The sequence below is a fragment of the Stegodyphus dumicola genome, chromosome 6, assembly GCF_044657685.1.
Source record: "Stegodyphus dumicola isolate Sdum_Otavi_A_Nest chromosome 6, ASM4465768v1".
NCBI classification, from domain to species: domain Eukaryota; kingdom Metazoa; phylum Arthropoda; class Arachnida; order Araneae; family Eresidae; genus Stegodyphus; species Stegodyphus dumicola.
In genome coordinates, this window is record NC_140773.1 from 127,092,669 (window position 1) to 127,107,346 (window position 14,678).

Consider the following 14,678-nt stretch of genomic DNA (forward strand, 5'->3'; position numbering starts at 1 on the left):
TATCCTGTGACAAAATTCCTGTAGTAACATCCAGTATCGATTCATCTCTTAAAAAACAGTAAGCTGGAAACAAGATTTTCTGTTATTGATTAAATAAGAAAAACAAATTTTATTTAAACGCAATACAATTACAAAATGTAATATATAGTGACTAGGTCACATGCATTTAGGATACATATAGAAGAAATAAATTTATACTTGAAACTGTAAAGTCTTTGTTTCAGCAAGCATTATGAAAAATTAATGGTGCCATTGCTGGAAATCGAACTTCGGATCTGGCCGACGTGCGACCAGTTACATTGTAAAGGAAAGATACTCACAAGTAAGACAAAAATTCCGTATAGAAGAAATTTAGGGAACATTAGATTAGCAAATATTGTGTGTAGTAGCCTTTTCTCATTTAAATATACGTTTCGTATTGTTATTAGTATGGAAGATAATTATTATCACTAGCAGATAATATTTATAAGGAGCAAACATAAAATATTTTGGTCTTCTTTTTCTGATCGCTCTATAGTGTAGAAGCACTTCCATAATTTCATAGAAGTATTTTATTCTACATATGTGAAAAAGCAAATACAGAGTGCCCCTATACAATTTGTATATCTTGTAGCGGTCTATTAGTTTTACTAATAGTTATTTTAATTTGTTACTCTTTTTTGTCTTTCTTTCTCTCGCGTGTCCTCGGCAGTATATAAATCGGTTAAGGTGGGTAGGTGAGTAAGAGTATATTTACACTAAAATAGAAAAACATTTAGTTAAAGCGTGTTTTCGCTATTGTCAGGTCACGTTGATAATTCTACCAGCTGTTAACTTTGAATCTCGCCTTCGCATCCTTGCCGCCAAATTATTATCTTGCTGGTGTAGGTTTCTGCCTTAGTCTGCTAGGTTTAATCGAACTGTGTAGTGTTCGATACTAATTACCGTTGAATATAGAGGTTACTTTATCGTTTTAAGTTGTAGTAGTAGTTGGTACTATAAGTAGTTGGTGACTGTGTAAGAAAATAAGTCCATGCCGTCTGTAAATCACTGTGTTCAGTAAGAGGATTATTCTTTACCCTTCGCCTGTGGTATTCATTTTCGAGTCTTTGCGAAAATTCACAGCATAGACCTTTAAGTAGTTCTAGTTACACTGTTTAGCAAAGAAGACTACATTCCACAATAGTTTGAACAATAATAGCGGAGAAGATATGACTCGACTGTTTGTATTTCAATCTAAAATGTCTTCGTTGAGAATATATATGGCGTATTTATCTTTTGTTTTTAGTTCATCACAGTTCAGTAAGGAGACAGATATAAACATATACTGGATTTCAAAAGCAGATAAGTTTCCTTTTCAAGCAATGTAAATGTTATTGAAAACCTGAAAATGTTTGCGATATTTGCGAACACAATAGAGGACAGGTCTGATACTCAGTAATAGTCACTAGCAAGAGTCATGACACTGTATGGGCATTTGTCATCCTCTAGTTATAGCATTAACTGAAGGGATGTAGATGCAGTAACAAGACAATATCAACGAATGAAGTGCGGTGATTGTGTTACAGGTTTTTAATCACACGAAATACGGACACTAGATGTGACACGGGCTCTCCATCACAAGAAATTAGATTAAGATTATTTCACTTTCTCTACCGTTTAAAAACTTTTCTGTTTTTTACCGATCTGATAACAATGAAAATCCTAGCTCGCGCTTAAAAAAATTTTATTGTCGCAACCGTTGGTTGTAGACATGTACTACCAATTACAGGAATGTTTTAAATAACGCAAAGATTCATTTTTTTATTTTTATATTTAAATAAATCGGTTTTGTAAAAATTACAACATTTCTCCGCCCCCACATAAAAGTATTTTTATGTTTATAAAACATTTTACTCGTTATAAAAAATAAAACTCAGAATATTTAACTTCTGAATGAAAAAAATTGTCCAAGAAATATTTCTCCAAAAATTGCTATTTTTGATGTCATTTTCAATTAGCATTGAGGAGTCGGGTAATAAATAAAAGTGAATAGTTCAGGGTTGATTATATGACCCAACTATGTGCATCAATACTTTTCACAATAATCTGCATAGCTTTACACGTTACTTAATTTCTTAACATCTGAAGCCAAACAGTCTAATCTGAAAATTAATTTTAGTTGCGTACAAATACAAATATGTTGCTCCTGAATTCGTGTACAGCCCCTGAAAACTATTGTATTCAGGGGCTGTACACGAATTCAGGGTTAGATTTTAATATCTTAACTCCGATCTTAATATCAAATATCTCTGCCATTTTTCTCGTAAGAAAGTCACACTTTTTGAGTTTTACATTTTATAAGGAGTACAAAATTCTTTAAATATAAATATAGTGAGACTGGAGGAGCGTATGAATTTATTTTGCGCCATTTAAAACATTTTTATAACTGGAGTAACCGGATAAAGACTTTTGTAAATACAGTATATATGCTGTTAATGACAATTTTTCTAAATATCTAAAATTTAATCAAACTTTTAATACTTGTTGTGATTAGGGTTTCTATTATTAAAGGACAAATATGTTTGAAGAAATTTATTGCTCCTGAAAATTCCTGAAAATTTTATTCAAAATCTATGTCGAACTAAAGTTGTTTCTTTTGTTCCCTACCCGCTTTCAAAATGTACACTGATGTTTTCTCTTCCAACTTAAGACCATGAAACTGATAAGTGGTGTACAATTTAATAATATGAAACAATATTTACTTAGATTTTAATTCTACAAATGATATACTTGTATTTTATTAAACTTGTTACTAATCATAAGAAAAAGGAATACGATACTTGGATAGGTTTTCAATTCTGAGTGAAATGAGTATATATTTGATGTTAACACAATGTTAGTTTTAATACTGAAATATAAAACAGTTTATAATTGCAATATGTGTTTTCCTACCTCTTAACACTAGAGACACAACGACAATATTTTTTGAGAGTACACTCCTCCTTCCCCTGCTCTTACGAATATACAACTGACTCAGTGCTTATAATAAATATATAATAAATGAAATCAACTACCACATTATTTATACATTTTTGCTTTGTACGGTTAAAAGTATTCCTTCCAGACTGTATGACAAACACTGTAAATTATGAACAAGATTCAGCTAGAATAAAAATTTATATTAAGTCATAAGTAGTCTTGTAAAATTTCCATTCAATATCCAATCTTGTAATTTCCAATCTTCTAAAATTTCCATTCAGAATGGGATAAAAAAAATCCCTGATTTTATTCAGAGAGCTGAGAATTAAAATTAAATGCGCATAGAGCGGGCTAATGAAAGCTAAAGCAGGTTGTTTAAAGTGTTATGCAAGACAGCCCAATTCCATCCTCGCATTCGCTATTATTAATGCGCAAGCGGCGCTATTAGCTCACAGTCGAGGGACATTAATCAACGGCAAGTGGTAACGTCCGACGCAATCTGCATTTTAACGCGCATGATCACGAAATTTAAGTCATGAATTTTAAGGGCTCTGACTGCTTTCGGGGAAATGGCTAAAAGCTTCTGCAGGGGGATCATAATAACGCATGTTGCTGAAAGCTTTCCTATGCTCTTGGTCGAAATGCTTTAAATGAGACAGTGAGATATTCAAAGTGCAATTGACTAAATTCCTTTCCTGTTATCGTACGCAAGCCATCCAGTTGCAATAAAGAATAACATTTAAATGCACTTATCGCTGTTCGGCAATGGAAACCGAATTGTGATTTATTCAACCCTTTAGGCACCCTTTTACATATAATTATGTGAAGTTTAAAGGTTGTGTTTACTAGCATTATATGGCATTTTTAAACTGTGTTTATCGCATAGAAATCTAATGTTTATATGTCTTTCAAGAGACCGCTTAGACACGAAGTGCAAATGAGAAACACGGATAACTAAAACTTCAGTTTAAGATTGTAATATGCATAGCTTACCTATACAAATTTTATGTTTTAATATATTCTTATGATTATACAAATTTAAGCTTTTCCATCCTGCGTCTAATTTATCCCCTTCCTTTATTTTGCAACAACTACGTTTGAAACCCTGTCCTAGTCTGACTTTGAAGCATCCTCATCTTCATCTTACTCCCTCGAATGTCCCTCATTACTGAAATTATTTCGGAAGAAATAACTGAGCCAATGAAAGAAACTTCAATAAATAAATCAGCAAAAAAATGACATAAAATTGTAGCTATGAAATCAAATATTTTACGATTAACTTAAATTGAATCAATACAAATATGAAAAGATGCATAAATATGAAAGCTAGATAAATGGGAAACATATAAACGCTATTTTCTTATGGTAATTTTATACATTATGTTTACGTTAAGTTTTGATTCTTTATATAAAGCCTTATGCAGATGATAGCCTTGTGCACATGCGGATGTTATTCTTATTTCATTTTATATATCTGAAGTTTTAGGTAAACAGCAGAATAAAAATAATTATTCAAAAAAGCAATTAAATTATCCTGACATTTAATAATTTGCATTTTCCTAAATAACTGCATATTGTAGCAAAATGGATAACGTTTTATTTAGACATTTCAGTTTTATTCATATTGATCTCTTATGTGTGTTCAATATTTCTCAGAGAGTAAAAAATTAAGTAAATAGAAAACACATATATTTTTATACATAAAATATTTGATTTTTAAACATAGTATGAAATTTATAGTTTATATTTGGTTTGAAATAATTTTCTACTTTTGTTCCACATTTCACATAAATAGAAACTATGCAGATTAAGAATATTTGGGCAGCTTAATATAAATTATTAAATTTAACACAAACATGAAACTTATATAAACAATAAGCTCAACTTTTATGCTCCTTCTAAATATTATTTTATCATATCACATTTATTTTATTTTATTTTAAAAATGCAATTTTGATTATGTTAACGCATTCGGGGGCTATGTACCTAATTGAAAGGAGTCCTTCATAGAGAATATTTTAAAGAAAACTGCCTCTTCAACATGCTACATGAAGGGAAAAAATATCAAAAGTCTTATGTAGCCTATCCATTCACCAGCCTTTAAAACCAGGTCGAATTACCAGTGCTCAGGGAGTTTACTATTCAGTTTCTGGCGGGCTTTAAAATAGAAAGTATAACGGAGAATATAAATTCTTATTTTATCATGTGCCTCAAGCAACAAGCTTGTGTTTGGCGTAGATATCAATCAGTACTCTCTCGATTTCGAGGTGTCAACGGACTGCTATTTCAGCATGCATCATACCATGCTGGAAGTATCGGTTCTTGCCCGATCTCTTTCGAGGGCAGGCAGGTACCGATCCCTCTTCATCAAAAGCAAAGAAATTTGCGACGAAGAGTATTTATCAAGAAGAGTTAAACGAATGAGAAGGTAGCTCCATCTATTGGCAGAAATAGTAAAGAAAACTGAAAATTAAGTTACAGAATTTTAAAAACGTGAAAGGACCTAAATACAGCTGAAGAACCTGTATATATAGAATTATAGAACTTCGAATTTTCAGGAAACATAAACTAACGAGCTGTTATGAGAACTTATTCTCAGGTTTGAGGACAACAGAAAAGTTAGAAGAAAGGTATAAAGAAACCTTTATTCAATCACAAATAGTTGAACAGATGGCTGCACGTGGGCCAACACTTTTTCCTTAACTCAAACAGATACTCTTAAAATGTAATTAAACTAGCCTAACGGCTCACGTGATAATTTAATGAGCAGGAAAGCTCTCTGACTCGTAGAAGCCAACGGGAACAAGCTTAATGGCTAGAAACATTAGAGTTACAGAAAAAATCCAGCTCACCAATGGAAGAGGCTTTTTGGATGATTTTTGCATATCTAGATTCAAAACTGTGATTAAATTTCCAACCATGATTAGCAAACGAACACTTGTTAAATTCTCCTTTTTGGACGGAAGATTTGTGTTCTTTGGTGCGAAACTTGAACGCTCTTTTAGTTTCCCCGATATATCTCAAACTACACTGACAAGATATGTAGTTAATTCCCTAAGAAGTAGAGTCAGAAGTGAAATCTAAAAATATTTTTAAAACCCTGGATTTTTATTATGTGCCTCTTTATCAGTTGTGATTATTAATTTAAATTAAATTTATTATTATTCCAGGAAATAAATTCCCTCAACAGTGTTACGAATTGAATATTTTTTGAAATCTTGCATAGCTATTTAACTAATTATGTCCTTGCTCTGATTAGTCAATCCACCCCTAACAGCGTCCAGAAGGCAATGATAAGCCTCGAGGGGAAAGTCTTGCGGCTGGCAAGACCGCATGACACTTTTAGTAATCCCGACGAAAGAGCTAACTGCATCGAATTTCATGGTTTTTCTCATAATCAAAGTGTCAGCTAGTTTTTCTTAGGAAGTTCTTTCTTTAAACGTATTTCATCATAATCCTTATAATCCAATCTTGTTCGAAATTTAAGAGAACTCATTTCTAGGGAAAACACTTATCGCATTTTGTGTTTATCAATGTACTTGAAATCTAGAAATAATTTTTTTTAATATTTTGAATATTTTTAAATACAAATTTAAGTTTTCTGGACATTTAGTTTCAACTCTACAGATATTGCTCGTCTTCATATTACTCTTTAGCATATAGATTTCTTTTGACAAGTCTAGGTTTATTTTTAAGCTGATTTGTTTCTTATTACCAACCTATCATCAAAATAATTCAAATAACTGAAAGATGGTTATTTATCTTCTTGAAATCCAACTCAGCAATTAAAGTTTCTGCTATTGTTGTTGTGACTAATCTGGTTTGTCTTACTGAAGCTTGTCTCGCTTGACGCTTGCCTGTGTTGTGTAGTGACTAATCTCACAAGCTCACCAAACTCATCGCGCCAAGAAGGCAGGATTGCGCTTGTCGTTGGCAAGAGCCTTGGATACCATACAGGTGAGAATGTACACCATGCATTGCTCATTTCACACATCCCCCTCCAAAATTTTGAAGAAGAGAACACGAGGGAACGGGCCCGAGTATTCGCCACCCCTCTTTCCCTACCAACAACCTCTCGAGGGGATTTGAGTTACTAATCTTTATTACCAATTCATTCAAACATCATCGTTTCAGAAACAGTCAAAATGAAAATTTTATTATATTACCACTATTAAACTAATTATCTAATTATTAATTATATCATTAACATTAATTTTGCAAGCAAACATAATTGAGAAATTTTATAAGAGAAAATAATTTACAATTACTGCAGAATACACGCAAAGTCCACATACGTAATAAAACAAAAACGTTTAATTCGACGTTATTTGTGCCGTAACAAAAACGTGTTCTTAGTCCTGGATTACAAGTAAAAATGAATGATAAGCACTTATGTAAACCTATGACTATAGGAAAGATTCAGTTACAAAAGCATGTATGTTGGTATAATTCTTCTTGTGGTGCACAGAAGCAAGTGCTAATGCCATCTATATTGACGCCGCTGATATTGCTGCGTAGTGAAAAACAAATTCACAAGGAATAACTTTGCACATGAACGTTCTAGTGCCTTTGCATGCACTTGGAATCCATAAAACTGAGATTATGTTCGTTGGCACGTAGTGTGCACTAACTACCCTCATACGCCTGCACTCCAGTCATCTACTCTTGCTAATGACTATCTACAACATCCAGGTCAGCACCTACCGCTTCACAGTCCTATTGCATCCACATGTAGAAGGGATTCTACTGGAGTTTAAAAACATGCTCATAACCTCCCCTTCCTATTACTGCAACAGATGTAATAGAAATGAACCTTTACTCAAAATATCTAAGGTAGTTGGAACACAAGATTATGATCTGAAATACTAGCAACTGGCATAAACGAATAATTCACGTAAATAAATAAAAGAATAATTTTTAAGTAATCCTTAATATAATTGTTATCTCGTTGAAGTGCTAAGAGAAATCATTACTGCAAAACAATAATTACTTCCTTATGCTTCCCAAAGAAAATCCAGTGCTTTTCCTCCTCACTTTAGGAAGGATCATCTAATATTAAACTAGTGATTAATTTACATATATTAAATGTAAAACTAGTTTTAATTAAAAAGATGCCAATATTTTTGTATATATAAATATTTAATTCTATAATGTTGTGGAAATTCTTTACGTATAATCCTGCCTGTGGTGTAGAAATCATATTTATCTGGTGCATTGAAAACGTAATCGATTCTCGATGAGAGCATGGAAAAATTTTGAAGAAATCTCATTGTACGAATTAATGCTTTTAAAATACTAGGAAATAAAAATAAAAACAGCAATAATCGATTTATGTACAGAATTATGAGTAACCAGTTAATTTTGCAGATTTCTTCTAAAGGAACATTTTCATAAGTTTGTTGAAGTGTCACCGAAAGTAGTATTCTGTATAATTCAAATGTTTTTCCTTCTATTACTGTCAAAACCAGGATTATAGTGATACATGACATAAGTTTCGCAGAGTCTGCTTTTGTCAAGCAAAGAATGATTTTCTTTCATATCAATTCTTGTGATTTAAGACCTTTATTGTTTTTATGTACAGAAGTTAAGAATTTCCTTTACTTTTGCATTTATTTCTATGAAAAATAACGGTCATTAGGTTAACCTTAAATTATGATTTTTCTTCTGAATTAATTTATTTAGATTAATGCATTTTAACATAATCGATATTTGATTACTAACTTTCCTACTATTTTAGTCCTAAATTTATTTTATTTCAAATATCATAAGAATAAGCTATAATATTAGTTCTTTTAAAACATTCCTGGTATTTTCATTATAAAAATTAAAGCGCCTATATCAATTGAAGCCCCTAACATTCCGTTATAATATAAACTCCAAAAAGATATATCCCTTTAGATTACATATTATCCATCTAAGAAAGAAATCAGTGAAAACTCATATTAAAGTAGAAATAATCCGAGCCTAGTTTTTAAGAAGATATTTTCTAATTTATAATTTAAAAAAATCAAATTTAAAACTGTAGTTTATAACAGAGCAAAAATTGTTTCTAGCCCAAAAGGGCGTTAGACCAGAAGGGCTATTAGTCTCGTAACTGCATTTTTAGTCGTCGGTTCGATTTAAATGCCCATTTCAGTTTTCAAATGAGTATGCAAGAAATCCGTTATTAGACAACACACTAACGATCAGTCCGCAATAGACTCAGATGATAAAAATCTTTTAAAGAGTCTCCTGTTAAATAAAATTAAGGTATAAATTGCTTATAAAAATTATCGATCATATTTACTACAGATTACATGATTTAGTATAGTAGAATGATAAAAAAATTTCAAAGGTTTCAGATTTTAAATTACATCCAAATGTGCGTTTTTTTAACGTTTTGTGTGTTACCTTTATGTTTACGTTCCTCGTATTAGAATGGCGCCGACATGGATGACGCAGTTTCGACTTTAAACACACTTAATAAATTCAGTCACTCTCGTCTATTTAAATCAAACTGAAGACATTTAATAATAAAACATTCACACGTAAACATTTAGTAATAATTCAGCAGTACAGATAAGCATAAAATAATAATTACAACAGTTACAGGTCAGCTACGCTTTTAGCGACCGAATTCTACGAACGACAAATCTCAAAAGCGTGTTGCCAACGGAGGGCAACGAAAAAGTAGAAATTAATTCGATAGGCGTGGAAGTGAACATACTCCAACCCTATCAGGTTTAGTTCTGATACACAGGCAAAGGTGAAAGTTTATTAATTGCTCTCTTGAAAACACCAGTTTTAGTTTTGACTGTAGCTACGCGAACTAAGCCGTCTTTGCCCGGATGGACATCGATGATCCGTCCTATAGGCCAAGCTAGAGGTGGAGATCCATCTTCGATGATAAGAACCACCGTGACAAGAACCACAGACTGATGTGTCTCTGGAAAGGAAGTCAACATATCACCCGTAATAAAATGCGAAGGGGTTAAAACATTAATAGAGTCAATATCAGTATCTATCACGTAAGTAAGCGGACGTAAATTCAAAATAGCCTCGATCTGGGTAAGTAGCGTTGACAACTCTTCGTAAGTTAAAAGAGTCTCTTTCAATACACTTCTCAGATGAAATTTCGCTGAGCGAATGCCGGCTTCCCATATTCCTCCGAAGTGGGGCGAAGCAGGTGGTATAAAATGCCATTCAATAGATGACTTAGTTAGTTCTCGGAAAACCGATTCTGTTGCAACAAAGAAGACCAAATCTGATTTAGTTCTTGTAGTTTTCGGCATGTTCCCACAAAATTGGTACCGTTGTCACTGTAAATGTGCCGTGGTGCACCGCGACGTGAAATGAAACGTCTAAGTGCCGTGATAAACGAGTCTGCCGTCAGGTCACTGACTGCTTCTATATGCACAGCTTTAGTCGACAAGCAAACAAACAGAGCTATATAGCCTTTCGTTGTTTTAGAACCACGACCCTTATTAAATTTCATGGTAATAGGACCAGCGTAATTCACACCAGATGAGTAAAAAGGTCGTTCCAAAGTCACACGATGTTCAGGTAAGTCACCCATCAATTGCGGATTTGAAGCAGCTTTAAATCGATGACTTATTAAGCAATGGTTGACACAACTGCGTATCAGTCTCTTTCCTCCAATTATCCAGTAAGATTGCCTGATGAGATGTGATAACAAAGAAGGACCAGCATGAAGGTAAGAAATATGAAGTTCTTTCACTAGTAATTCGCTAAATTTATGTCGAAAAGGAAGTATGACAGGATGTTGGATGTTAAATGCTAACGATGAATTTCGAAGACGTCCTCCCACCCGTAAGAGACCATCTTTATCTACGAATGGATACAAAGAACGTAAATGGCTCTTCTTGGGTAAAGGTTTATCTTCCTTAATACATTGCAAATCATCTTTGAAATAATGATCCTGAATCCAAGGAATAATGAAATTTTCTGCTACTCGAATCTCTAGAAATGTTAGCGGCATAAGGCAGCTGGAGTTAATATTACTACGTGAAATGTTCTAAGTAACAAGATGCTTCTTGCAATTAGTAATAAATATTTGACAGTAAGCCAGAATACGAACAATTTTACAACGCAAAGAATAATGCTCGAACAAATTAGCTAATAAATCATTCGATTCACGTATATGAAAAATAAAAATAGGATCAGATCTTTTTTCGGCCTTTATTTCAGTATCATCTTCAGATTTTAATTCATATTTAGGCCAATTTTCCTCTTCCTGACGCAACCATGGTGGACCATTCCACCACAAAGTACAATTTGATAGGAGTTGAGATTCAATACCACGAGAAACAATGTCTGCAGGATTCTGTTTAGAGAGAACATGATTCCAATGTTTAATAGGTATCACTTCTATGATTTGAGATGTTCTGTTTGCCACAAAAGTTTTCCACTTACGTGGATGAGCTGATAGCCAAGACAGAACTACCTTGGAATCCGTCCACGCAAAGATTTCAAAATCAAACTTGTTTAAAATGTTCAATAGTGATCGCATTAATCTGGTCAACAAATACGCAGCACTGAGTTCTAATCGAGGAATTGATACTTGCTTTATAGGCGCGACTTTAGTCTTTGATACCAAAAGATTAACCTTAACCGTACCATTGCATTTTTGGCGACAGTAAATGGCTGCTGCATAGGCCTGCGAAGATGCATCAGAAATCCATGTAGTTGGATAACACTGTCCGTTGTAAGTATGACACATCTCGGAATTTCACAATTATTGATTTGACTGAATGTCTCTTGAAATTTAAACCAATCATTTGAGATATGCTGGTGAACAAATGAATCGCAGTCGCCTTTAACTAACCATAGCTTTTGATAGAATATTTTAATCAATATAGGGCAAGGAGATAAGAGACCTAAAGGATCGAAAATGCGAGCAGATTCTGCTAATATGCGTCTCTTTGTTATAGGTGCGTTGATGTGCAGTGTAGCTTTAAAACTAAAGGTATCAGTAGTTGAATTCCAAAAAAGTCCTAAGACTTTCGAACTCGAATTAGGAGATACCTCAAAATCAGAATTCAATGAACAATGTTCCTTAAATTTAGTTAAGAATTCAACAGAATTTGAATTCCACTTCCTCAAATCAAAACCACGTGCATGTAAAATTGAAGATATTTTCTTGCACACAGATACTGCATCATCAACTGTATTTACACCCGACAATAAGTCGTCCATATACATATTCTCTTGCAATATACGAGATACATCTGATTCCTCTTTAGAATCTAAAGCTACCTGCTTCAGACATCAAGTTGCTAAAAATGAAGCAGAGGAAAGACCGTACGTAACTGTTTTCAACTTGTACGTAAGCATTTTATCACTGGAATTGTATCGCCAAAGTATCAATTGATAATTCTGATCTTCAGGGGCTACCATCACTTGACGATACATCTTCGCCACATCGGCTGTGAAAACAATTTTAGGAAATCGAAAATTAATCAAAATCTCAAAAATATCTCTTTGTAATTTCGGACCTATCCCTAAAAGAGAATTCAATGATATACCATTTTTAGATTTACAGGATGCATCAAAAACTACTCTTAATTTTGTCGTTGTGCTGGAAGGTTTAATGACCGCATGATGAGGAAGATAAAATTTTTTTTTAATCTGATCTGTTAGATAAATCATCATTAATCACAGTCATATGTCCTAACTGTTCATATTCATGTATGAAATCTTTATACTGTTTTTCAAATTCCGGATTATCTTTGAATTTTCGTTCCATGGAACGCAACCTAGAAATCGCTGCCGGTTTTGAATCACCCAACTTCAAATGCGATTTATAAAATGAAAGTTTTACAACAAATCGCCCATCTGAATTAACAGAATGAGTGTTTTGAAAATGCGATTCACAAAATTGTTCCTCAGGTGTCAGAAATTCCTTTTTCCCAACATCGACAATATCCTCCATTTCCCAGAAACGCTTAAGTTCGTAATCAATATTTATATTATCTTCTAACTTTATGAAGTGTCAATTTGCTGTTTTGGGACCTTCCATATTATTTCCGACCTTCCCAGCAATCACCCAACCGAAAATTATATTTTGAGCTACAAGCTCATTTTTCGAACCATATATTTGGCCACATCTTAAAACGGAAAAAAAATAATCAGCTCCTAAAATCAAATCAATTTCTTTGGGTTGAGCGAAATTCGGATCCGCTAACGGAATAGATTTAATGTATTCTATATGCTTTACATTAATGACTTGTTCCGGCAATGGCAAAGTTAACCTATCCAAAATGTATGCGTTAACATCAATTACTTCATTATTTAACTTTGACTGAATTTTAAAATCAACAGAACCACGAGTTTTGGAAGCTGGCACTCCGCCAATTCCACGCAAAAGTGACCTTTGATTTGTTCTTTTTAATCCTAATCTTCGAACAGCTCGTTCATAAATAAACGAACTTTCACTTCCGGAATCCAATAATAATTTAATTTCGATAGTTTCGCCACTGGATGAAAATGCGAGTGCGAGAACTATAGGCAAAATCGCCGAGTTGCAATTTTGAATCGTATTACTGACTACCTGACCTTGACCTTCGCATGATTCATTCGAAATTCCCTCTGGAGTGCTTTCGTTTTCATTTGGCGCTGTTAAAAGCTGTACGTTGTTAGCTTTAATATCTTCATGCAACAAACTATTATGTGTTTTTGAATTACACAAATTACACTTTAACTGTGAATTACAGTTTTTGATTAGATGCGAATTTATACATAAAAGACACAATCCTCGTTTTTACACAAAGTTCTTTCTAGAAGTAACATCCAAATTCTTAAATTTAACGCATTTATATAACGCATAAAGTCAGTTACATTTCGAACATTTAGTATTACTAAATTTAGAATTCTGTAACGTTTTAGAACTAACATTACTATTTTTATCAACGACTTTAGCTTCCGCTTCTTTATTTATGATAATTTCGAGAGAAGTACACCTTAAATTTAAAAATTCAAAAAATGATTCCAATGTAGGAAAATCATTATCCGCTGTTTTCTGTGCCCATAACTTTCGAGTTTCTGAATCTACCTTTTGAAGCAACATAAATATTAACCATGGATCCCTAGAAGTTGCTTTGTCACCAAGTCACCAAAAGCTTTTAAACCTCTGATAACTTCATCGGAAGTATCAGCTAATTGCCGTAAATTAACATTATCAACCTGTGAAATACATTTTTGATCCATAAATGTTTTAATTAACGATTGTACGATTTGCTTCCTTTTATCGTACCTAGCGAGCAATTTTGCCCATGCTTCTTCATAAGAAATATTTGATAACGGAATATGTTTAATTATAGAAGCTGGTTCATCAGCAAGTGATCCGATTAAATACTGAAATTTCTGTATATTCGATAAAGAAGTATTATGCACTGTTGCAACAAATAAATATTTAAAATTCATCCAGTCATTAAAGTTACCCGAAAAAATAGGAATATTTAACTTAGGTAACTTAAAGTTACTAATATTAGAATTTCCTGAAACATTTGGCACATTAGCCACATTTAATACATCTAATAAATTTTGATACTGAAGTTTCAAACTAAAATACTTCGATTCAAAATCTTCAATTTCTGACTGTTCTTCTGGTAATTGGGCATTAAATTTATCAAAATCTAAATAAATCCTTTCCAAGCGCTCCAGATGCAAAATTACTTCATTTTTAGATAAATCGGAAGAAATAGTATTCTGAAGCTTTGTGAAGGCCGCTTTTGCCCTAC